The sequence below is a fragment of the Cydia pomonella genome, chromosome 20, assembly GCF_033807575.1.
Source record: "Cydia pomonella isolate Wapato2018A chromosome 20, ilCydPomo1, whole genome shotgun sequence".
Taxonomy (NCBI): Eukaryota; Metazoa; Arthropoda; class Insecta; order Lepidoptera; family Tortricidae; genus Cydia; species Cydia pomonella.
This window is the reverse complement of record NC_084722.1, coordinates 8,378,317-8,403,768: the sequence shown is the minus strand read 5'-3', so window position 1 is coordinate 8,403,768 and position 25,452 is coordinate 8,378,317. Positions and strand designations below refer to the sequence as shown.

The 25,452-nt window shown below is 36.4% G+C and overlaps 1 protein-coding gene and 1 long non-coding RNA gene across 3 annotated transcripts in view; one reads left to right on the top strand and one right to left on the bottom strand.

Annotated features, from left to right (window-relative positions):
* Positions 1-25,452, top strand: part of LOC133528972 (TWiK family of potassium channels protein 9-like) — a 485,578-nt gene that overhangs the window by 59,695 nt on the left and 400,431 nt on the right. For both annotated transcript variants that reach the window (XM_061866512.1, XM_061866513.1), the window contains exon 2: positions 1,686-1,724. The gene's annotated coding sequence lies outside the window, so the exon portion shown is untranslated. The remainder of the gene's footprint in view (positions 1-1,685; positions 1,725-25,452) is intronic.
* On the bottom strand, positions 9,967-25,111 carry LOC133528973 (uncharacterized). The gene is made up of 6 exons (XR_009801083.1): positions 23,801-25,111; positions 13,220-13,279; positions 12,649-12,717; positions 12,295-12,354; positions 11,611-11,684; positions 9,967-10,369 (listed from the first exon to the last, which is right to left on the bottom strand). It is a non-coding gene; the product is annotated as an uncharacterized LOC133528973 (long non-coding RNA).

The window sequence follows — 25,452 nt, the reverse complement described above, 5'->3', positions numbered from 1 at the left end:
ATGAATACTTTTCTTAACAACCCTGTTGGCTATTTGCGGCACTCACTTTATTTACAATCACGTTGTTACGGTGATAATTACATATTCAACGGATATTCTCATACAGGTTACTGCTTGTGGACCAAAATAGGAGTTGGTATAATATTAAAGTAGACGGACCCACAAAAAAAAGATCTATCGAGCACACATTGAAGTGATTTGCGTTAAGATTAACTGCTTTATACAATATTTACTAATGTTTGAAAAACAATTAAATACAAAAACTACAGTAACGTTAATAGTTTGAATTTTACTAATTATTGAAAAAAAAAAAACGATAAAAATAAACGATCTTAAACATTACAGTAATACTTAAAATAGTAAAATTTACTATAATGCTTTAACTGTTTTACGAAAAGTGAAATGTACTGTTTTATAGGCTCATATGGAACTGTTTATAACATTAAACGTTAATGGAATTTCAATTGTTTTTATGGTTTTTTTTTCTCATGGTCAACCTAAACTTTTATGGGCAGATCAAAATAGTAGCTTTTCAATCCGCCATGTTTTCCACTTCTTCCATCGTCAATCCATTTAATGTGCCGGCGCCGGCCCTGATGTCGTTAGCCCTTCACGGGCCTTATTTCATTTCTTATCGAGAACAGCCTTCGGATTTATTCTAGCAATTTGTTTGGTAACGGCCTAACGGTTCAATGGTTTTTAAATGTTTTATTCGGGCCGTGCTTCTTATGCTAATGTTGAGTGCGGATTTATCATAATATCACTTAATATTCTATGAGATGCGCTCTGAGGCTTACTAAGTATCTACTCACAGACCTACATAGACTACTACTAGGTATCTACATAGGGTTTGCAATCCGTATCCCAAATGTATGAAATTATCCGGATCTGGAACCTGATCCACGCATCCGTCGTGCAAACCCCATAATTATCGTAATACTATAAAAACTATATCGCAAAATCGCTCAACTACGGTCTTAAACTTACTCAAATATCTTGGTTTAGGGTTTGCACGACGGCGACGGCTCCGAAATGTATAGAAATTTCCGCGGATCCCGATTGCAAACCCTAGGTGTGACTATTGCCTGAAATACTTAGTTATAAGGCAAGATAGTTTTATAAGGAGGTTTTATGGCGGAAACACCCCAAAAATACTAAAAATAACATTGGTATAGGCAGTTGATTATTGTACTTGTGGACATAGTTGTAGTATTGGGCTATAACATGTGCGTTTTAACTACTCATCTGCATCACCTTCCTCGCGTTGTTGGGAGCCTGGGGTCCGCTTAACTGATCCCAGGAATAGGCGTAGCCACTAGATTTTGCGAAAGCGACTACCATTTGACCTTCCAACCCAGAGAGTAAACTAGGTTTTAATTGGATTAGTGCGGTTTCCTCACGATGTTTTCCTTCTCCGAAAGTGAATGTCAAATGTTATTTCGTACATAACTTCCGAAAAACTCATTGGTACGAGCCGGGGTTTGAACGCACGGGCTCGAGATTGAAAGAGACGCTCTTACTACTAAAAATATAACCAAATTACAACATTTTGCCATCATAATCTAATTCGATTGGCCTCCTGTATCCGTTAGGAACGAATGGACCTACAAATTGTTAGGAGCCCGGACGCTTTAAGAAAGAAAGGTAATCCAGTGTTAACATTTTTATTTATTGTATTGTTCCAGGTGTGGATGACCAGAAAGCTGTAACCGTCAGATTTAAAGGTATAAAAAAATAAACAACTTAATTTCATAGCATAACAATATTAAAAGAGTACTACGAGTAATGTAGGCTGAGCTTTGTGTCTTGGATCTTATCTAGTTATTCAACTCATTTTATTTGTGATTTACTTCTCTTCCGTGTAAATGGTGTACGGTTCGGTAAAAAACCGGACAAGTGCGAGTCGGACTCGCCCACCGAGAGTTGCGTACTTTTTACTATTTGTTGTTATAGCGGCAACAGAAATACATCATCTGTGAAAATTTCAACTGTCTAGCTATCACTGTTCATGAGATACAGCCTGGTGGACGGATGGACGGATGGACGGATGAACGGATGGACGGACGGACAGCGAAGTCTCAGTACTATGGTCCTGTTTTTCCCTTTGGGTACGGAACCCTAAAAAATCATGGAAGCGAACCGAATCATATTATAAATCTACGAGACAGAAATGCCAAAGTTAATAAATTGACGTAAAGTAAATCATACAGCGAAATAATTTACAAATACTTTTAAAGGGAAAGTAACCGCCATGTCATGTCGTCTAACTTCAAGTTGACGTCAGTTCCAGTTTTACAAACGAGCAAAGTTTTCATTACGCTCAAGATATGAATAGAATAAAGTACCTATACATTTCTTCGAACTTTCCGATGTCAATTAATTAAAATTAACGGGAATCTGGTAAAACGCGACCGCAGAAAGCTAATTACGAATGTTGTGTTTAATATAATGATATTTCATGTCTGTGTTTAATTATTTTGAGTGTTTAATTTATCGAGGAAAAAATATTATACCCTCTAGCCACCTTAAACAGCCAGCCTTAAATGTATATTTTTTTAAATAAAAATTGTGTTGTACCAGCAAGTTTGGAAACTAGACGAAAAAGTCGTATAAAAATAAAAAGGTACACCGTTCTGTGTTTTAGTTTTCCAAAATTTCATACTCAAGATAATTTAGTTATAATGTTTAAATTTCGCATGAAAACTTTTAAAACTATAAATCTTGAATGTGGTATTTTGCAACGTTTTTCCGCTCCAACCTAATATAATATAGAGAGAAATCATAGCATAATAGTATAATTATGATACAAGAGCGAAAAATAGTGGATTTGCAACGAGTGGGGATAAATTAAAACACGACTGAACAGAGTGTTTTAAAGTGGCACCAAATAGTTGCGAATTGCCTTTTCGCACATGTATTATAGAACATTTTACAGTACATATGGCCCTTAAATTTTTTGACATAGTTACGTAATGTGCTAATTATCGCACTAGTGCGGTAAAGTAGGACCATATGTACTGTAAACATTGTTACGAACTAAACAAACACTAACACAAAATAATGTACGATGACGTCACATTATTATAGGTAGAATAATACTGCTTTACAGCTATTATTATTCTAGTAATTATTATGCGTTTCCACAAATATAGCTCCTCATTTAGGTGATGTCTGAACAACAAATAAAACAAATCAAAACATTGAACAACATATTTGGTTTGCTTCTAATTATACCGAGTGCTTACTTAATTGTTGTTCATAACAGTAAAATAATAGTAAGGTGCATTGGAATAACATCGAATGCGGGATAATAAATAAATAAATGTCGTAGGAAAGTACGAGTATTACACAAATTGACTATAACATAAGTCCCACAGTAAGCTTAATAGGGCTTTGTTGTTGAGGGTACTTAGACAACGATATATATGATATATAAATATTTATTAATACTTAAATACATAGAAAACATCCAAGACTTAGGAACAAATATTTGAACCCGGGACAATCGGCTTCATAAGCAGGGTCACTATCCACTAGGTCAGACAGGTCGACAAAATAATGATTTAAAAAAATGCCAACTATAATTTTAAAAATTGCCTAAAATTATTTTAAAAATTGCTAACAATAATTAAAAAAAATGCCTAAAATTATTTCAAAAATTGCCAACAATAATTTTAAAAATTTCCTACGTCTGCTAAATTAGAAGCCGTTTATAATGTAGCAACAGTAAGCAAGATGCTTTGCTATAAAGGTTTTTGTGGCATAACGCACAAGTGTTGCCAAAGCATGGAGTGCTTCTGATATAGTAAGTTGATATCAAAATTATCCCTTATTTGAAGTTAATGAAATACACTTTGATTAAGAAAATTTTGGGAATTTTAACGTTTATTACTGAACTTGCTAAATCTCTTTTTACAAGCTTTAATTTAACATGCTCTGTTAGTATGTAAGTTTGTTAGTTAGGTGGGTCAAATCTTGCAGGTTAAATCTGAGTCACTTTCCGATTTCCGATTAAGCTGAAAATTTGCATGCATATGTATATCGGATGACAATGAAATATTATGATACCATCGAGCTGATCTGTGTTTCATAATCATAACGCAAATTGTGTTTGGGGTTTTTATAATTGTCTCAAGTATTCGTTGCCTGCGGTAAGAAAATACAATCCGCGATAAAAGCTTGTACCAAAATTGAAATTTTCGTCAAAAATTTATTTGTGATTAGCTCAGATCATAATGCCAGCATCGCTAGTTCATTAAAATGCTCTAGACTGTTTACCACGCGGTAACTAGTTTTGCTACGGACACAAGTTCCCACCAAACTTACTTATTATTAATATACATAGACTGGTAAGTAGCAGTAGCAACTTTCATTTGAAACCACGTCTCAAAGATCTGTTATTCCTGTCCACACAGAATTTTTTAAGGAAAACGGAAGATATTTTTAACTCTAATGAGAGAACCCCTCGGTCATTAATAAAGTGAATACCAGTGTTTATGCTAAAGAAGGTTTTAGCTGTAGCCAAGCTATGTGGGTCAAGTCACTGCCGCACGCAAAGTTCAGTGACTCTGAGCACGCACTACACCTGTGTACACGGGACGTTAGACTATCTCCAATAGACGCCATTATACTATGCGCGCTTGAAACTCATTTGTAAGACATGTTTGCATTTGCCAGATTTGGTATATAGACGTACATGACAGCTTGTAAGAGTGGATGCAACTGAAACAAAATATTATGGTGATCATATATTTATGTACCTACTACTAAACTGAGACGGTTAATGGGAACTAAATATGAATTGGTTGAGAGGTTTATGTGTTTGGCCGTACCTATATTGTGTGATCGCTACTAATGTTATAATACGAAAGAAAATAATATCTGTTGGGTTTGGGGATAGTTTAAGTCCAGGAAAGGATAGTTTTTATTACGGAAATGATACTTTTAACCAGGTGGATAAGTATTATTTCGGATGAAGTCGCTATAAGAACTTCCTTTAATACTACCTATCTGGCCTAGTGGGTAGTGACCCTGGCTATGAAGCCGATGGTCCCGGGTTCGAATCCTGGTAAGGGCATTTATTCGTGCTAAGCACGGATATTTTTTCCTGAGTCATGGGTGCTGTTTATGTATTTAAGTATTTATAAATATTTATATACCTAAAATCAAGCTAGCTTCTACCTAAGAGTTCACAGTGCAGATAGTCTACGTAACTATATTTCAAGAACCGTCTTAATTAAATTGGTAACTGTGAGTCATGGATGCCTCGTCTAAACTGAGTAATCTGCGGCTCAGGCCTTTATGAGCGGCCACTTACTTTGACTTTTAAATGTATGTGAGCTCTACTAGGCTTTACCTAACTCTTGTTAGAGTGTAAGCTTGTGTTAGGGTTGTAAGGGTTTTTGTAGACTGTCTCTCTTTATTATTAGATAAGGTGTTTGGTTTTATGCTAACCCTACAGAACTAAGTTAGTTATAGGGTCCTTCTGTGTCAGATGTTTTAGGCAGGTGTATTGCTCTTCCAGGTGGACAGGGGTTGAAGGCCTGCTTGTGGTGCCTCATGCGTTTCTCTTTTAAAGACGTCAAACCAGGCATCGTCGTGCTTGGATTGACCATCATGAACAACACGACGACACATGGGTCGGTCTTCTGCCAGTTTTTGTCATTGGTTGCATGAGATATTAAAAGCAACCATATCACGCTGGCCGCAACCGCAACAGGTCTTTTTGCCTCTGCCACCTCTCCTAGCAGGATTTAACGTGGTATACGAGTCCGCTCCATGCACACATGCCCATGCCACCTCAGTCGTCTCTTTATTATAGCTGTAATACTAGGGAGCTGTGCCTCGCTTAGAACATACTCATTTGTCACGCGATCCTTCCATGTGATGCCAAGAATGCTCCGCAGATATCAGGCCCGGATTTAAAGACCTAGGGCTACTAGGCACTTGGTGGGGCTTCTGCATCTCTCGTGGGCCTCGGCGGAAATCCGGCCTTGGCAAATAGCGCCTATGAAAGGTGTTCAGCCGGCATTCTTGATTTGCCTGAGTTGTCCAGGATTCAGACTAGTCTGCCTAGTGGTTACAGGTAGGCAGACTAGTCTGCATGTATCACGATTTATTCATATTCACGATTAAGTCCCAATTCAGTTCAAAAAAATATTTTTACATAAGTTTACGGGTCATGAGTATTTTTTATGTAGGTATTTAAATATTTATTTATTTTATATATCGTTTTCTGAGTACTCGCAATACATGCCTTCTTGAGCTTATACTGTGAGGTTTATTCAATTTGTGTAAAAACTTGCTATAATATTAATTTAATAAGATGTATTTATTTTACAACGATATGGAACGATATGGATATGGATATGGTTGATATGGTCAAGCGTGATATGGTTGCTTTTAATATCACATGTAACCAATGGCAAAAACTGGCCGAAGACCGACCCGTATGGTGTCGTGCTATTCATGATGGTCAAGCCAAACACGACGATGCCTGGTTAACCTCTTTAAGAGACAAACGCATGAGGCGCCACGAGCAGGCCTCCAACCCTCGCCCACCTGGGCAAGCATACACCTGCCGCGTGTGTGGACGTGGGATCCTCTCTCGTATAGGGCTATACAGCCACGAACGCAAGTGTCATTACCAGGATGCTGCTTAAAACTGTGTGAGATACACAGATGAAAAGGCCTATTATTATATTACAACGCCATTATTTTATAACTTATTTCCATAATCAACACACTATATCGTATGAAGGTTACAAGAAAAGTAAGTCTGTATATTTAGGTATTCCTGCCTGCCTAAAAATTAACGACTGTAAAAAATTGCTAATACTTCAACTTAATATAATTTGTATATTTTGTATTTACATGAGTAGGCATTAATTTGTAATAATTTGAAAATATGTATATTAACCAAATATCTCTTTGCGCGTGTAATTAATATGTTAATTAAGTTTACGAACGCGCGTTAGCTGTTTAAGGGTTCATGCGTAGCGGGTTTGTTGTTTGAATTGATACGTGTTTCATGTTCTAAGTAACGAAGATGGGTGTTTACTAAGGGTGTTACTACACCACTCGATCGATGATCGATTGATGATAGAATGGAACAGTCGACGTCAATCGATAGTTTCTCCCTCGACCAATGGATCGATCGATGCAGACTGTTCCATTCTGTAACTAGACGCACTAGCCGATCTAGTTAACATATAAAAATAATTGACACAAATAAACGGTCCATATCATTTTCATAAACTAAAAACCTCAATTATTATGTTCCAATATTAATCAAAATACTAGTAAATAGTATGTATATATCTAATAAATTAATTCCGTAAGTTTAATGGAATAGAAGCAAAATATTCTCACGAGAAATTTTAAACAACAAACAAAGACTTTAACTAAATCATATTTCGTAGTGGGTCGTTAATCAGAAAAGGAGTTTGGTACTCGAGTTTAAAGGGTAATAAACTAGTCAAACGTATAAGGTAAAGGCATCAGTGCTCAGACATGCACCAGTGTGCCAAAAGTAGGTGTTATTATAGATTAATAAAGTATGAATTGAAAAGTAACTTAATTTTTAAAATAATTGTTTAGCATAAACCACAACACTACTTCAAAGAAGTGCTGTCTTCTGACATTAAGGGATATGCCATATGCGCCATTTTTTTGGAGCGTCACATGGTATTTTGATCAGACGTTGGCGGCCGAATTGTGATGTTTTTTTGAAAGCATGTGCGCTGCTTCACGTAATTAATGCTTAATTTGGCTGGAGAAAGTGAAAAATTAATATGAATCCATATTAAAGTAAGCCCTGGCCGATTACTGGGTTTGAGGCAGTAATTTTAAAGGGATTGGTGACCCAGAGGCCAGCCGATAGAGGCTGAGCATAGGTTTCAAGATTTTTTTTATTTTCAAATGCAATGTAAGTCGTTAAATCAAGCACCTTTAAATATCTACATTGTTGTGGCTTTGTTTCATTGAAATACATCAAATACTCAGTAGTCATCCTGTGGCTGACCACTGGACACTGAGATCACGGAACTTGGAATCCAATAGCCGGGCGTTAAAATGGGATGGCTGTAGGCTGGGTACTTGAAGGCTGTGTCTTGGTAGACGGAAGGCTGATTGCTGGCGGAAGGGCCTTGCATTATATTTAATGAAATATTTCCATAAGCTAAATTAAATTACGTTTTATTCTGTATAAAAATTAAACTTTAATAAATTATTGATGAGTAAAAACATTCATAATTCTTATTGATCAATTAGTGGGCAAATGAGACGTTCTTGAATATAGAAATTTCGTGGAGGGGTTGACTATTGGTGCCTTTACACTGCGATAAGTACGAGAGACGCGTCTTACACTTCTGGAGCGTTTGATGAAAGTTATAAATAGCTCAGTTTTAAGCCAAGACCGCCATTATATTTTTGACCGTCGGATTGTCACTTTCTCTGGCTTATTCGTAGACGTAAAAACAAAGGTTGTTATTTTGACGATTGAATGTTTGACATTGCGTAGCTACTATGCTGTTCTTTGTCAATCTGTTCAATTGTTATTTTAGTGTCAATACTTACTTATTTTTGTGGATTTTTTGTATTTTAGAGCCAGTTCAGTGTCAGGTTGCATGGTCAACCTACCGAGTACACCTAACCTGACGGTGACAAGCAGGTTTACTCGGGAATCCTGTAGAGAGTTAGGTCCAGGTCGCGAGAGGGGCCTGGCGTCAGCCTTTTTACCAACACAGGTGACGATTATACCTCTTACGTTCTCTTCAAGGTCTGACAGAGGGATATGAGGGTCTCACGTGTGGACCATTAGGAGTAATCCTTACTCATTGAAATCTGTTGGTAATTGAAGAAGCGTTGTCTTGTTAAATATATTTATTTATACACATTATATACATGGTTAGGGCGCCTTATTCATCTGTACCCAGGCTTCGGCTAACACAGATGGAGGGAGGCAATCACACAGACACTAGGGTTTGCTATACCTCGGTTTTGTCGGCCGAACGTTTAGAGCTTAAATTAGGGTCCCTCACACACACACTCCTCCCTGTAAAAATAGAGGTTCGCCTGTAGTTTTACACACATTAGAATAGGTGAATTTGGGGTAGAGTTAGGGTAGAGTCATTATTTGGGTGTTAGGTTTATTTATTTTCTTTCACATTTAGTTTGATTGTATACGAAACTAAAATCATTAGAGTTTTAACTGGTTTTAATTACAAAATAAATTAAAATCTATCTTCAGTAGCATATGGATGGGTTACTGAGGCTCGTACATTAAATATGATTGAAGGTTTATATATTTTTACATTGGGTGAGATAGGGGAACAAAGTTATTTGAGGACATACTAAATAATTTTGTTATAGGGAGCTAGTGACCGGCGGAGCAGTTCACTAGTGACAATTGAGCTTTTCTATAACTGGGGAATTAAAGGGTAAATAAAGTCATATTTAATAGACGATTGTTTTCAGTATTCCATACATTAATAGTACATTCAGATGAGTTTCTTGGCGTTTCTTCTCGTCTGAAATTAGGTTACGAAACGTTGGTAGAGTAATATTACATAGTGCTTAGGAATACCTATTAAAAATAAAATAAAATAAAATGGGTATTAATTAGCTTAGAGACCCGTCTTCATCCGGGCGTGACAGTAGATAAAGTATGTTTGTACGTACTATTCTTTGCAATATTTACTTATGGTTACAATGGTTACATATACATATTTTCCTTTAGCTAGCTAGGTTAGCGAAGAGATATATTAAAAGGAAAATATAAGTTTTTAAATTACAAACAAAAAGGGCTTACTACTGTTCACGGTAACTGGTCACGGTAGGGCCCGGTAGGAGATAAATTCTAAAAAATATATATTATTTACTATTTTTTTTTATTTGCCTATCAATAGTGTTAATAAAAATATACAGTAGGAATATTTACAAATTCATAGGATATTTAGGGATAGTTTCGAAAAATCCAAATTATATCAGTTTTCACATAAAAGACGAAGGGTACTAAGGTTCACAACGTAAATACACTAGACGATCACATGGCCAAATTATATTTATTTTCCTATTTTTATTTAATCCTGGTTGAATTTTAGTTAATTAGTTTAGTAGTAGATGGGGTAAGGTACATTTTTGGTGCCGGAATGACCAGGATTATATATATATAAATAGTTTATTACATAGAGTAGCCTCGTCGGCTACATTTTTGCTGCCATAAGAAAACTGGAATGTGAACAATATGATTTGGATTTCTCTTGAAATTTTTAAATTATATCTATATATTATAATATTATCAATATAATTTTTTCTCCTCTTGGCTTCACTCTATCGATGTAACTTGCATTGTAGGGACTAATATTACCTGAAACAAACAAAAAAATACATTAGTATAAATAGTCAATTAAAAATTGCTAAAACTAAAATGCGTTATGCGAGTCCAAACAAAAAGATAGCGTGCGATAGTTTCGTTTTCATTAAACAAATGTGCATATATGTATATGTACGGATGTATACATATACGTTTTTCTACCAACACAGTGTAAACCCAGTGAGTGTTTAAAAAGTGACTAAATTATGTTTTTAGTTTATAAAATTAAAAATTCATGTATAAAATAAGTGTTAAATAAGTGTGTTTAATAAGTGTTTAAATAAGTGAAATAAGTGTTAAATCAGTGTTATAAAGTGAATAAAATTATTAAAAATAAATAAAATGGAGAGGGCCACAAGGAAGCGAACGGCCGCAGCTAAATCAAAATCTACGCGTCAAAGCATACAACAAGCTACGCCATCTGTCGAGAAAAGCATTACTAAACGTATTAATCAAAAAGCACGAGTAGCTCGTGGAATTATAAAAAAGAAATCGGATGTAAGACGTGGATTGTTCTATCACTTGCTGAAACAGACTGAACAGAAAATGACAGAGGGGCTTAGTCAGTTACGGAACGAGCTTGCAACGGCAATTAGTCCTGTACAAGTGGAAGCTATAGAAACAGCAGATACAACATCACAACAACCATTAGAAGATACACAGTGTACTGAAATAGTTTCAGGCAGTGAAAACGAACTATCTGCTGAAGAGAAGAAGACTATTATATACAATATTAAAAACGCAAATATTGAACGTCCCAAGTTTAATCAAAGTTTTAGACTGATTCAATTTCAAATAGGGGATTGGGTTAAAATAAAAAAGTTAAATAAATCAAATGCTCAGCAAAAGATTACAAAAAAGTTCGAATCAATTTATGAAGGTCCTTATGTAATTGCAGCAATTCCCTATTCAAACGTATATATTCTAGTTGATCCATACACGAATTTATTCAGAGGGAAATATAATGCAATTCATTTGTCAAGATATTATAAAGGTAAATTGAGTAAAAATAGCTGATCCGGCGAACGTAATGTTTGACTGAAATTAATGATTATAAATAAAAACATTTATACTTCATATTGTTGTGGTTCAATATAAAAAGATTAGACTAGAAAAATAATTGTTAGAATCAAATAATAGTTATAAAATAGAATAAATATTAAAATGATAAGTGTATTAGATATTAAGTCATATTTTTGTATCCTTAAAAATAAAAGTAATATTTTTGTACTTACCAAGTCTAGAGTAGAAGAACACTGGTTCTTGGGGTCGCGGGTCGAGTGTAGAGATGCTGAATGTGGTAGTTTAGCTGAAATTATTAATATTTTTATTATTATTAAGTGTTACCAAATATGTTTACAAAAGTAATATTGTTATAGAGACTTTTAATAATTACTTATAAAAATAAATAACAAACGACAAAATAGGTTTAAGTTTTTTGAAATGTAAATTAAATAGGTAGGTTAGAATAGGGTCTTCAATCCACATCCGGCATAATAGTAGTCTGTATGTGTGGAAGTAACACTATTCACATATACAAGTCGCTTCATTCAATTATACACAGAGTAGGAAATAAAATGAATGAACTTGATTTGTGTATTGTTCATAAAAATGGGCAGTATTAATCATAAAAAATACATATATTACCCTATAAGCTTGTATATTAAAGAGTTGGGCTACTTTATGTTACCCGAAGGCACAAATAGCGGTAGTGGAATTTTCGGAAAAAAAAATTTATATATATAGTTTCAATTAACAATTTTTATATATTTAAACTAAAGAGAGACTAAGACTAGCAGTAATGATTTTTAGTTCATAAAATGATTTTAAAAATATATATTAATCATACATAGTATCATATTACATAATATTATCTGGGAAAAAAAGTTATGTTAATATCAAGTAAGCAACTTAATTACCTCAAAATAAAATAACAGGACAGCATTCAGTGGCACTCGATACCTCGTTACTTGGAACATCTGAAAATTGGGAAGTATCCAGTTTAAACAGAGAACAAAGACGTTTTGTATTTATTTTCGTAGATGAAGATTTCATTATATCATAAAGAAACTAAAATTATCAATACAATTTTAATTATATATACGAGAATATCACTTTTTGGAACAATAAAAATTTGGTTATGAGGAATTAGTTTGAAAATAATTACAGTAAATATTTGGTTATTGCGATGAAATTCATTAAGTTTGTTTTATTTAATAAATAAATGAACAAAATTAAATAAAAAACTGCTAGGTTAGAAAAAGTATACTTACTTATAAAATGTCGTCATATAATTAGGAGGACTAATTACATATCAGCTTACTCAAAAACGCCTTACGTATCTGAAATCATATTTAAGCAAAAATTTGGAAACCGTAAAATTAATACATGTGTTAAAAATAGCTGACGCTCAAGGCGAGACGCGTTTGGCCACTTAAAGGGTCGAAAAAAAAGGTCGCAGGTACTCCTTAATACGTCTCGTTTTGTGTTATCAAATTTCATTCATATTATATAGGCAATAGAGTTCACTTAAAACAAGTAAGTAGGCGTAACAACACTTCCTTATCAGTATCTATAGTGCAAACAGAACAGACTTCAGAAGTAAAAAGAATAGATTGTAGGCCAATGAGTTAAATTTTTTTCATCATACCTATATATAATGAACTAACATAATGACAACAGGATAGTATTATAGCATAGATATAAACTAAATATGTAGTTTATATTAACATTACGGTAAACTAATATATACTGAAATAACTGAACGTGTCCTACCTAGTTGACATTTTTAGGAAAAAATGTTCTGAAAAAAAAAGAGAGTAAAGAGAATAGTGTATTACTTACCTTTAGGGTAGATTCAGGGTCACCCAACTCATCCAGCAACCCGGATTCATTCATTAGAGCCTGAAAAATTAAAAAGAAATAAGTATGATTAATTGAATGAATTATAAGTAAAAGATATTAATCATATGCTATCGATGAATTAATTAAACTTATTGAAACTTGGTCTTCATGATGTAATAAGAAATGTTTTCTTTTAACATTACAAAAGTTTTGTAATAATAATTAAAAGATTATTAAAATAAAATATTTGACAAAACATACATATAATTGTAGTTATACCTTAAATCTGCGAAGGCGATCCTTGAAATTTCTTATTTTCATAGTCAAAATATTTAAATTAAAAAAAAGGTTTTACATTTTTGCACAGTTTTAATAAGTCCTGGCGAGCGAGTTCGGCCAAAAATTTATCTTCATAGTATATAACTCGTTACCATCCCAAATTATTGGGAACTCACAAATTAAAAGGTCAATCTTAGTAAGTCTCATTTTAAAGAAAAATAATGTACACGTCACAATCACAACCTAGCACTTCAAAAAGAGTTTGGCTTTGTGTATTGTCGTATATAAAAAATAATGTTGTTGTGTATGAGAAATAATAAGGTTTTTAAGATGTCTTTATGATTAATGGAAGTGATGCCTCGGATAAGATCCGCAGTAAAACATTTCACTTTTGGAGTGCAAGGGTCCTCTTGTTACTCTAACCTGGTTAATGGGAACTTAATAGGATATTGAAAAGATAAGACCAAATATATGACATGCAATTTAATACAATTCGCTAAGTACTACAATGCACTCCACTTTAGGGCGGGCGCTGCTCAGAATACAATCAGTTTCCCTAAACTGTCGGCGGTTGTGGGGTGACACTATAGTAAAGCTTAATCTACGATCGCGAGAAGGACGAGACGCGGGGTTTTGGCCAAAACCTGGGATAAAAGTCTAGTGCACTCACGGGTACCGAACGTAGCTATCATCCACAGGCCCGCTGGTGTTTAACGCAGCAGGCGGATCGCTGACGGTGGGCGACAGGCGTTCCTCAAGCTCCGGCTTTGGCAAGTCCGGGCGAGAACAACCCGCGGCGCTCAGGAGTTCCACAAGAAGGACCCGCGCGATGAGACCTTGGGGTCGTCGGACCGCGGCTCGGCTGTCCGACACACGGCTCGCGGGTCAGGGCCGTGCCCTACGGCTTGATGGTGGCCCCAACGTGACGCGCCTCGGAGTCGACAGGCCACGCAAGTGAAGGGGGAGGCTTGTGTGAAGCACCTCGGGATCGCCGGGCGGCACGCAGTCCACAGGCCTTGAAGACTGCGCCCTGCGGTGAAAACCAGCGTCCCCAAGGCGCTCAGCACATCAGGGAGCGCGCAACGGCGCTCGGAGCAACACGACCGTCGGCCATGCTTGCGCACGCCGGCGGCACGGAAAGCACTCAGTGGGCTACGCCCTTTTCGCGCACAACACACACACACACGGCGCACTTTACATATATCCCAATCCTCCACCGGCCAGGGCAGGCGGCGGAAGGGGGCGAGGCGGTTTATTTCGATATTCAATTGGGAGCTGTATAACTGCTAGCGTGCCCCAGTACCCACTGACACATCCATCGTCGATTCTAGAAAAATCCCCCGCCCTCCGTTTCGATCCATATCGACGCATCAAACGTCAAACCAACTTAAACCTTTTCCAAATCATATGACTCTCGAAAAAATATCAATGCTCATTAATACTTGTAATATTTTAAGTGGTTAATAATAATTACTAATAATTATATTTTTATCATACGTTTTCTACCTTGTTTCATTCAGAATACCTTCTTTCCGATGCGGTAACTAAACGCATAGTCTACTCTCTGACAGTTCTCCTGTCAAAAATTTCAACCTTTTGACACTTTCATAATCTCTATTTATGTTTCATAAAAATTCCGAAAATGATTCTAAAATACTAATTAAATTAGGATGTGACCTATTTGAGCAGTTAGGGTAAACCAGGAGGATCATTTTGATATGCATGAAGCCAGGTTTGGTTCAACAACCTCCGCGCAATCCGGGTGACAAGTTCCGTTCAAGTGGCATACTCTTTAGACTTGTTCCTTCGAAACCAGTTAACCAGGAAGCAGGATATGCTAATCAACCTACAGCTGAGAAGGTACATTATAGTTTTACATAAGTGTCATACTCTGGTGTATGTTATTTTGTTGGAAATGCGACAGTCATGTTGTACCGGTTATCTTGTATGGAAAAACATGTATTTATCCTAGGCAAATACGTAGCATCGCTACAATATCCCCTCTCTCGGCAAAGAGGTTAAGCGCGGCTTAACCGAGGCAGCCGGGGTAACCGGAGAAAAAAAAAAAAAAAAAAATCTTTTCCCAAAAAATCATCTGGTCCAGTAGGACGTTAACTATACATGCGGACATATACATGCGCTCCATATTTATTATCGTTTGACACTAAACCTATATTTATTTATTTAGTATGCTACTTAATATTTATCTTTAATTTACCTATATTATGTTCTAGAACTATAACGTAGACGTATACCTCTTAACACTATGCTGTGGTCAGATTATGACTATCACGTGTTTCACATTAGAAATCACAGCGTGTGGCCACCACACTGTGGTTTCTGCTACCCAACTAAAAAATATAACCTAGATTTCCTTTTAAATAGTCTTAAGTTGTATAATGTAGTCGCTATAGTTAATAATGAGCTAACTCTCATTTTGAGGCTAATTGATATCTTTTAATGCTAACAAAAATATTAGTTATCTTTGATTAGGCTAATTTATTCTAATTAATTAGTATATTACATGTATTTCTATTCCTAATGTAATGCTACCTATTGATATACTAATAGTTATGTTTTACTATAGCATGCTCTGCTATGCCTATATTCCTACAAATACAAAGCCACTAGTACCCTAATATAATGTGGTTACTAGTTGGTAGTTTTTATTTATTACTTTTACTAGCAATAGTGGAAGTTACTTGTAACCCGCACTTAAATCAAACTCCTATATGCAGCCAATGGGCTTGCATTAATTGAAAAAGAAAAACTTGGTTTTCTTTTCCATGTCCTACTTAGTGTATTATATCCACCATAATTGAGTCACCCTGGGCCCTTAGGGTATGTAGTTACTTATAAAATTTGATTTCCTAGGAAATGCTTGGAACAAATGTTGACCAGTTGGGTCAAAGAAGCATGTATGCTTGAAAAAAAAGAATGGGCTAAATCTTAGTATGCCCTAATAATATAAAATAAATTGTTACGTGTGACATACACCTTGTGGGACTTTAATTATGTCCTTGACATGATACTTTCCAATTTTACCCGTGTCTATCTCCTGAAGATCATATACGACATCCGAATGCTTCTTAATGACTTTGCATTTCAGGAAGCGCGGTGCCAATTTTGCGGAGAAGAAGTGTGCTGCATTTGACTGTACAAAATTACGCCTCCATACGATATCGCCTACGCTTAACCGTAGTTCCTTACGGCGCAGGTTATATCGTACCGCGTTTTGTTTGTACGCTTTGGTCAAAGCATCAGTGACGCGCTGGAAGATATCTGCCATCTCATTGAGAGCAGTTGCTCTGTCGGACCGGTTGGAAATTTGGAGGTCGTCTAACGAATTTGGAATACCGCCCCTAATGGAATGCAGCATGCCATCCGTCATCATCTCTCGCCCCTTTGCCAACAAGAATGGTGTATGCCCCGTTACAATATTAATAGTGCTATTCAAAGATAGCTGGATTTGCGGTAGGTACTTGGACCAGTTCCTTTGGTCTTGTCCTACTAAAATAGCTAGGCAGGTCTCAATAGTTTGATTAAAGCGTTCTACTGTATTAGATTGTGGTGCGTAATATGCGTTATAAAATATCCTTGGTATTGAGTGTGTGGCACAAAAATCTTTAAATTGTTTACTTTGGAATATTGTTGCGTTGTCGCAGATTAAAACACATGGGATTCCCTCTTTATTTAAAATTTCTGATTCTATAAATGTAGTTACTGTTTTAGTTGTTGCAGTTCTAAGTGGGTGAATCCAACAATATTTTGTAAATACATCAACTATAGATAGTATGTAGACGTGACCAGAATATGATTGTACTAAAGGACCTATTAGGTCGATAGATAGAGTGTGTATAGGTTTATTAACCTTTTTCTGGTTTGTCATGTGCCCATGTGGAGGCTGATTTGAGTGTTTGTATGCTTTACACTTCTCACACGTGGCCACATAATTTTTCACGTCTGCATACATGCCTTTCCAAAAATAGTTTTCTTTAATTTTTGATAAAGTTTTAAATGTGCCAGGATGTACTGTTAGTTTTTCATGATTTTCTTTAATGCATTCTGGTATTAATTCTCTAGGCAAAACTATTTTCCAATTATTTTCGGTCTGTAAATTTGATATTGGTTTTGAATATCTAAATAGTACTTTATTTTTTATTTGATAGTTTTTATGAAATACTGGGTTAGTTTCTACATTTTTAAATAATTTATTATACCAATTATCTTTAGAACTGCAACCTCCTTCGAATATTACTGCCTCAATACGTGACAAAACGTCTGGTACTACGTGCATGGAGCCTTTTTTATGTCTAATTTCAAAGTCAAAACAAGATAACTGCATTGCCCATCGCGCCAAACGACCTGAAGGGTTGTTTAGCGTTTTGAGCCACTTTAGCGACATATGGTCGGTGACCACCACAAAGCGGCTACCTTCTATGTACGGTCTAAAATGATTTATTGAGTCCACTAATGCTAGGAGTTCACGTTCGGTTGTGCTGTAATTTCGTTCGGTTTTCGTAAGCAACCTAGAATAAAAAGCTACAGGGTGTTCTATACCGCTTAATTCCTGAATAAGTACGCTCCCGATGCCGACGCTTGATGCATCTGAATGGATCTGGAATGGTTTGGAAAAATCAGGGCAGGCGAGCACCGGAGCCTGGGTGAGGGCTTCTTTAAGCGCTAGGAATGACCTCTCTGCTTCCACTGTCCAGTCTACGGTGTCTCTACCCTTCTTCTTGCCAATTAAAGTTGTCATCGGGGCTATGATAGTTGAAAAATTTGCCACGAATCGTCGGTAATAAGAACAGAGCCCTATAAATGCGCGTAGTTGCTTAGCGGTTGTTGGGCGCGGGAAATTTTTAATGCTATCTAGCTTTTGTGGATCTGTTAGTAGACCTTGTGAACCGACTATGTATCCAAGGTACCTAAGCTCTGATTTGCAAAATTCGCACTTACTAAAATTTATAGTTAGACCTGCCTTGCTTAAAGCTTGAAAAACGTCATTTAAAATAACGATATGCTCTTCAAACGAATTGGTGGCTATGAGAAGGTCGTCACAATATGCAAATATCTTCTCGCCGTATTTATGGTGAAAAAGAGAGTCTACCAAACGTTGTAATTCACAGCCCGCGTTCGAGATACCGAACGGGACGCGTTTAAATTCAAATAGTCCGCGGTTTGGTACCACAAATGCACATTTTTGACATGACGTGCCGGAGCCGTCGACGTTGTCGGAGTCACATAAAGAAATTTGCCAGTAAGCCGCCGACAAGTCGATTGAGCTTAAATAACGTGTGCCACGTAAATTATCTAAAATTGAATTAATGTATGGTACAGGATATGAGTCCTTGACTGTGACGTCGTTAAGTTTCCTGGCGTCTAAACAAAATCTCCAGGAACCGTCTTTTTTTGGGGTCATAACAACGGGGTTAGACCATGGTGATTTAGATGGTGCTATCACGCCCAGCTGAAGCATCCGGTCTACTTCGTCATTTAAAGCCTTCAGTTTAACCGGTGAAAGCGGATAATATCGTTGTTTTATAGGTGGCCCCGTTGTTGTGATCTTGTGCTCTACTAGAGATGTTTTACCCAGACCTCGCTCCTCTGTACTGATTGACTTAAATTCATTTATTACTTTGTCCAATTGAATTGATTCGAGAGGGGAGAGATCATGTTTTGGCACTATGGCACATAATGTTTTTAGTGACTCCGGCCTAAGTGATGTTTTCCTTTTTAGAAGGTGAATATCTTTTAATTTAAAAATATCTATTAATTCTAGTGTTAATATAGAATCCATGCCAAAAATGAAGTCATCAGATACTTCTGGGATTACCATAAACATTATATTATAAAGCATCCCTCTGAAATTGATTGGTAATAGGATTTTACCTATGACCTCAACGACAGAACGGTTTGCACAAGTCGCAGTTGTAGTGTAATTTATTAAATCAAATCCTAAATTTAAGAAATGTTTATGGTAATTGTTCCCTATTATACTTAAATTTGCTCCTGAGTCCATTAGACCTGTATATATTCGTTCTCGTACCTCAAAATCAATGTAAATTCGGTTATCTCCTTCAACCGCCTTTACACCAGGAGTCACCGCACCTAAATATAGTGTGTTTGATATTGTTTTGATGGCTCCTGGTCTATTTAGTTTTTTTGGGCATTGTCTGCTTCCGGCGCTGGTCTGCCCTTGGCAGGATTACATTTGTGGCAAGTGCTTGTAAGCACATTTTTCTGACCGCACTGAAAGCAAACAATGCCTGGAATAGTGCGGCATTGTTGGTATGAATGTCCCGATTTTTTACATTTTTTACAAGTAAGTTGGTTGTTTTTATTATTTACCTGTCTTTGTGTATTATTGCTCTTGAAATTTCTCTGATTATAAGTTTTAATTTCGTTAATTTGTTTTATTTGTTTTGTTGTTTTGGAATTATTTGTAGACCCAGGTAAGCCTGAATAAGCTTCAAAACGTTTGCCTATAGCAATAAGATTTTGGATGCTATTCGAGTCGTCGACAGCCAACAGGTGCCCATATGATGGCAAAATGTTATGTTTAATTATCTGCAGTAAGGTTGTTTCTGATAATTTTGTTGTCAGCCGCGCATTCATAGTTTGCATCTCCAATATGTAAAAATGTAATGACTGGCCTGGTGATTGTCGGTGTTCTCGAATAGTTTTTTCTAAAGTATAATCATTGTCTATCGATGTAAAAAACGATCTGAAAAGATCTTGCAACTCCGACAACGAGGAGACTCCGTCGCGTATGTGCCTATAGTAATCTAAGGCTTTACCGCTTAGTAAATCTGCAAAACATTTAAGCACTTTGCGCTCCGGAGTGTCTCGGCTACGTCTGTAGTCATCAATCCTAAGGAAGAAGTCGGTGACATCTGAGTCACCTGAAAATTTCAAATTCCACGACCGCAAATGGTCCTCGCGCAATACATGCACGATGCGTTCTGTACTGCCTGTAGTCCCCGTCGTAGGGGTTGTAGTGACTGCCCCTGTTAAGGTTGAGTTGGTTTGACGGACAAGGCCCGGAGCCCCCAAATATGGTAAAATAGACTCTAGTGGTTTTGGCGTGGATGGGCCGGGTGGGTGGGCGTCTGCAGCAGCACCCCGCGGTCGTGTATTGACATACGAAGGATTGAATCCTGTTAATTCACGAGTAGTGGTGGGGGGTTTGACTTCCCTCGCACCTGTATCATGGAATTCGTCCCCTTCCTCGTCCGACATGTCGGTAAGATTGCTGCTTTACTTGTGTCAGGGTGTGCACCTAAGTATTATAAGCTAATAACACTTCGGTAGATATGTGAAGTATTGAAGTAAACTACCACTATGCTCTCGACTGGAGCGTGGTAGAAAAAATAATTTGTGGCTAAACGCTATGCTAACTATTCATAGTGTAGCCTAATAATAATTACAATAAATAATAAATTTGCTACTCTGTCACAAGTAAAGTTACAAATTAAATAGTATTGTATTTTTTAAGACCAATAATTGCATTTAATTCTTTTTTTTTTTAACTGATACTAATTTTATACCTTTATCTTATCGCTCTCCCAAGCTCACAGCAACCAGGTTGATATTTAAAACTTTTTTCCGGGCGCCATTGTCGTGTATAAAAAATAATGTTGTTGTGTATGAGAAATAATAAGGTTTTTAAGATGTCTTTATGATTAATGGAAGTGATGCCTCGGATAAGATCCGCAGTAAAACATTTCACTTTTGGAGTGCAAGGGTCCTCTTGTTACTCTAACCTGGTTAATGGGAACTTAATAGGATATTGAAAAGATAAGACCAAATATATGACATGCAATTTAATACAATTCGCTAACTACTACAATGCACTCCACTTTAGGGCGGGCGCTGCTCAGAATACAATCAGTTTCCCTAAACTGTCGGCGGTTGTGGGGTGACACTATAGTAAAGCTTAATCTACGATCGCGAGAAGGACGAGACGCGGGGTTTTGGCCAAAACCTGGGATAAAAGTCTAGTGCACTCACGGGTACCGAACGTAGCTATCATCCACAGGCCCGCTGGTGTTTAACGCAGCAGGCGGATCGCTGACGGTGGGCGACAGGCGTTCCTCAAGCTCCGGCTTTGGCAAGTCCGGGCGAGAACAACCCGCGGCGCTCAGGAGTTCCACAAGAAGGACCCGCGCGATGAGACCTTGGGGTCGTCGGACCGCGGCTCGGCTGTCCGACACACGGCTCGCGGGTCAGGGCCGTGCCCTACGGCTTGATGGTGGCCCCAACGTGACGCGCCTTGGAGTCGACAGGCCACGCAAGTGAAGGGGGAGGCTTGTGTGAAGCACCTCGGGATCGCCGGGCGGCACGCAGTCCACAGGCCTTGAAGACTGCGCCCTGCGGTGAAAACCAGCGTCCCCAAGGCGCTCAGCACATCAGGGAGCGCGCAACGGCGCTCGGAGCAACACGACCGTCGGCCATGCTTGCGCACGCCGGCGGCACGGAAAGCACTCAGTGGGCTACGCCCTTTTCGCGCACAACACACACACACACGGCGCACTTTACATATATCCCAATCCTCCACCGGCCAGGGCAGGCGGCGGAAGGGGGCGAGGCGGTTTATTTCGATATTCAATTGGGAGCTGTATAACTGCTAGCGTGCCCCAGTACCCACTGACACATCCATCGTCGATTCTAGAAAAATCCCCCGCCCTCCGTTTCGATCCATATCGACGCATCAAACGTCAAACCAACTTAAACCTTTTCCAAATCATATGACTCTCGAAAAAATATCAATGCTCATTAATACTTGTAATATTTTAAGTGGTTAATAATAATTACTAATAATTATATTTTTATCATACGTTTTCTACCTTGTTTCATTCAGAATACCTTCTTTCCGATGCGGTAACTAAACGCATAGTCTACTCTCTGACAGTTCTCCTGTCAAAAATTTCAACCTTTTGACACTTTCATAATCTCTATTTATGTTTCATAAAAATTCCGAAAATGATTCTAAAATACTAATTAAATTAGGATGTGACCTATTTGAGCAGTTAGGGTAAACCAGGAGGATCATTTTGATATGCATGAAGCCAGGTTTGGTTCAACAACCTCCGCGCAATCCGGGTGACAAGTTCCGTTCAAGTGGCATACTCTTTAGACTTGTTCCTTCGAAACCAGTTAACCAGGAAGCAGGATATGCTAATCAACCTACAGCTGAGAAGGTACATTATAGTTTTACATAAGTGTCATACTCTGGTGTATGTTATTTTGTTGGAAATGCGACAGTCATGTTGTACCGGTTATCTTGTATGGAAAAACATGTATTTATCCTAGGCAAATACGTAGCATCGCTACAGTATAACAAATTGACCTATGGTTTATGCTAGGGGGCGCCACTAGCGCTATACTCTAGCGACGCCATAGACAAAACAAGGGAAATACTCAGTATTTACTGATGTTGCTAGTAAAGAAATTAATTGAAATAAAATATTAAATACAATTCATTGTACAAAAAAAAAACATTTACCGATATATTAATAATGATCTTTGATTTATTACTGAGATTTTTTTTTAAACTTGGGTTTAAGTTAATGGAAATATTCATTAAAACAAAAACATGTTGAAATAATAAAACTTAAAATGTTGCGACCGATGCGGCCGGTGATAAAAAAATTGAGACAATAGACGTAAAAGTTTAAGAACAAGTTGAGTGCACATGTTCGGGTCTCTAAAAAAAAAAAATTGCCGATGCGTCGAGGGTTTCTCTACCTGGACTGTAAAATGCGTGGTGGTTTTGAGTACAAGTAAAGGATAGAATGTTATTTAATTGACCTACAGAATACAAATAACACAAGTATTTGATAAAAATGATTTGAATAGTGGTATTGGCCGAATACTGAATATTCAGCAAAAGTGGCCGAATAGGTCAAATACCATATAGTTATCATATGTTTGTGGCATTTCTAGTATTTATAGCATACATGAAAAAAAAGAAAATTAAACAGTCTAGAAATAGGTAGTAAAATAATAATAAAATATTACTCTTGATTACTTAAAAGTTAATTAAGTCGTTTAAATACACTTGTTACATTATCATAAAATATGATAAGTATATATATTAAATATTTATCTGATACTGCAAAGCAAGAGAGGATAAAATTATAATATTCATGGTATTATTCGAAGATAATAACTAAATAAATAAAATTTTAGGCTAGAATTGGCGGAAAGAAAAATAATTTAGCATAAATGAACAAAAATTACCAAATTACAAGATTAGATATGATATAAAAAAAAAAAAGTAATACATTCAAAACTTACCAATTATTTTCTTCAGCAACAAAATTCATTACACTTCACAATTACATTTCACTTCACGACACAGGGTGAAATTCAAAACTGAGCCAGTGACAACGGTCAGTTTGATCAGAGAGAAGCTTAACACATCCCCTCTGTCACTTCCGGGACGCTTAATTGCGGGGATGCCATGATAAAATATTGAGTTTTAGTGTTGCCATGATAAGATGTAATAACGTAACCTTAAATAAAACGGTACGGTATTAACGTTATCTTAACAAACAACTTCAACTTAAATATAAACAGTTTTGTCAATACACATTACGTTTGATATTGTTATACAATATATAGGAGGGAGCTTGGAGTTGTTTGAAATATTGTTTTTTAAAGTAAGTTTTATTGGATGCATTTTAACTCTGGTTGCATATCGTGACTTTGGCTATCTGTAGAAATGGTCTGGGATAGATTGAGTGAATTGGGAAATGAAAGTCAATGAAAGACGATTAACTATTTAATTATAAGAATAGACTAATGGGTATTTGATGTTTTTGCAAGAAGTGTGTGAAAGTTTGTAATATTTTTGTATATATGGATTTTTACAATTAGACAAATGTCGGATTGCAATCAACCTGGATTTGTTGATATTTTTTATTACAAAGAAATACACAAAATAGTCAACAAATTCTTATCAGTAGGCTAAAATCGTATGACGATTCGACCCATTTTCAAAGGGTAGTTTTTGTTGACTATACACTTCACAAGAAGCTAAGACCATGACTAATTACACACCTCATAGTGAATGAGATCTTTGACAGCAAAACACGATGATGACATGTCAATGAACATGCATTATCACAATTTTATATTCTAAAGAGATATTAATGCATTATTTTTAAATAAATTTTATCAAGTTATTTCAAATATGGGATTGAGTGTGAAATGGTTATATGTATTTAATTATTAAATAGAAAGATAGATAATAGTATTAAACGGTTCACAAGTAAGACTTATTTTCATATGTTATAACGGTGAAGTGTTTACAGTAGTGTAGATAATTTTAAATTTTATTATTTTTCAATGGTTCGTCTGGATGAATATTTATTATTTTTAATAGTATTTAATTGCAGACATTACATAGTATTTTTAATTTATATCTATGTTATGTTTGTAAAGATAATGTTTTGATACAAGTATCAGGATGTTATCAAGGTATAATTTAAGTTTTTTTTTAACATTTTACTGTTAATATGGAAGTCAGTCTGAAGTCAAATATCTGGTTCATGTATGAGACATGCTCCAAGAAAACTTGATTGGAAGGAGTGATTGGGTAATAGAATTCGGATTGAGTTTTGACTAATGGAGAATGAATATCCCAGTACTTATACCAAATGTTTTTCCTACTTTGTGAAGGGAGGTTTTGTTGGTTCATCTATTAACCGGGCAATGTGGTTAAGTCGCCGGATAGAAAGATCCATAGACTAGGATGAAACCATGAGATCGAGCTACTAGAGCTTATTGGATTCACGACCCAATATCCTGTGCTGGTAGGAAAATCGTGACGAAAAGATAATCATGATACATTATTAAAATTCAGAGATCCGAGTTTTATACTGAATCAATCACAATCAATGAGTATTGGTTTAAACACACACCATACACCACACGTTTACATTTAC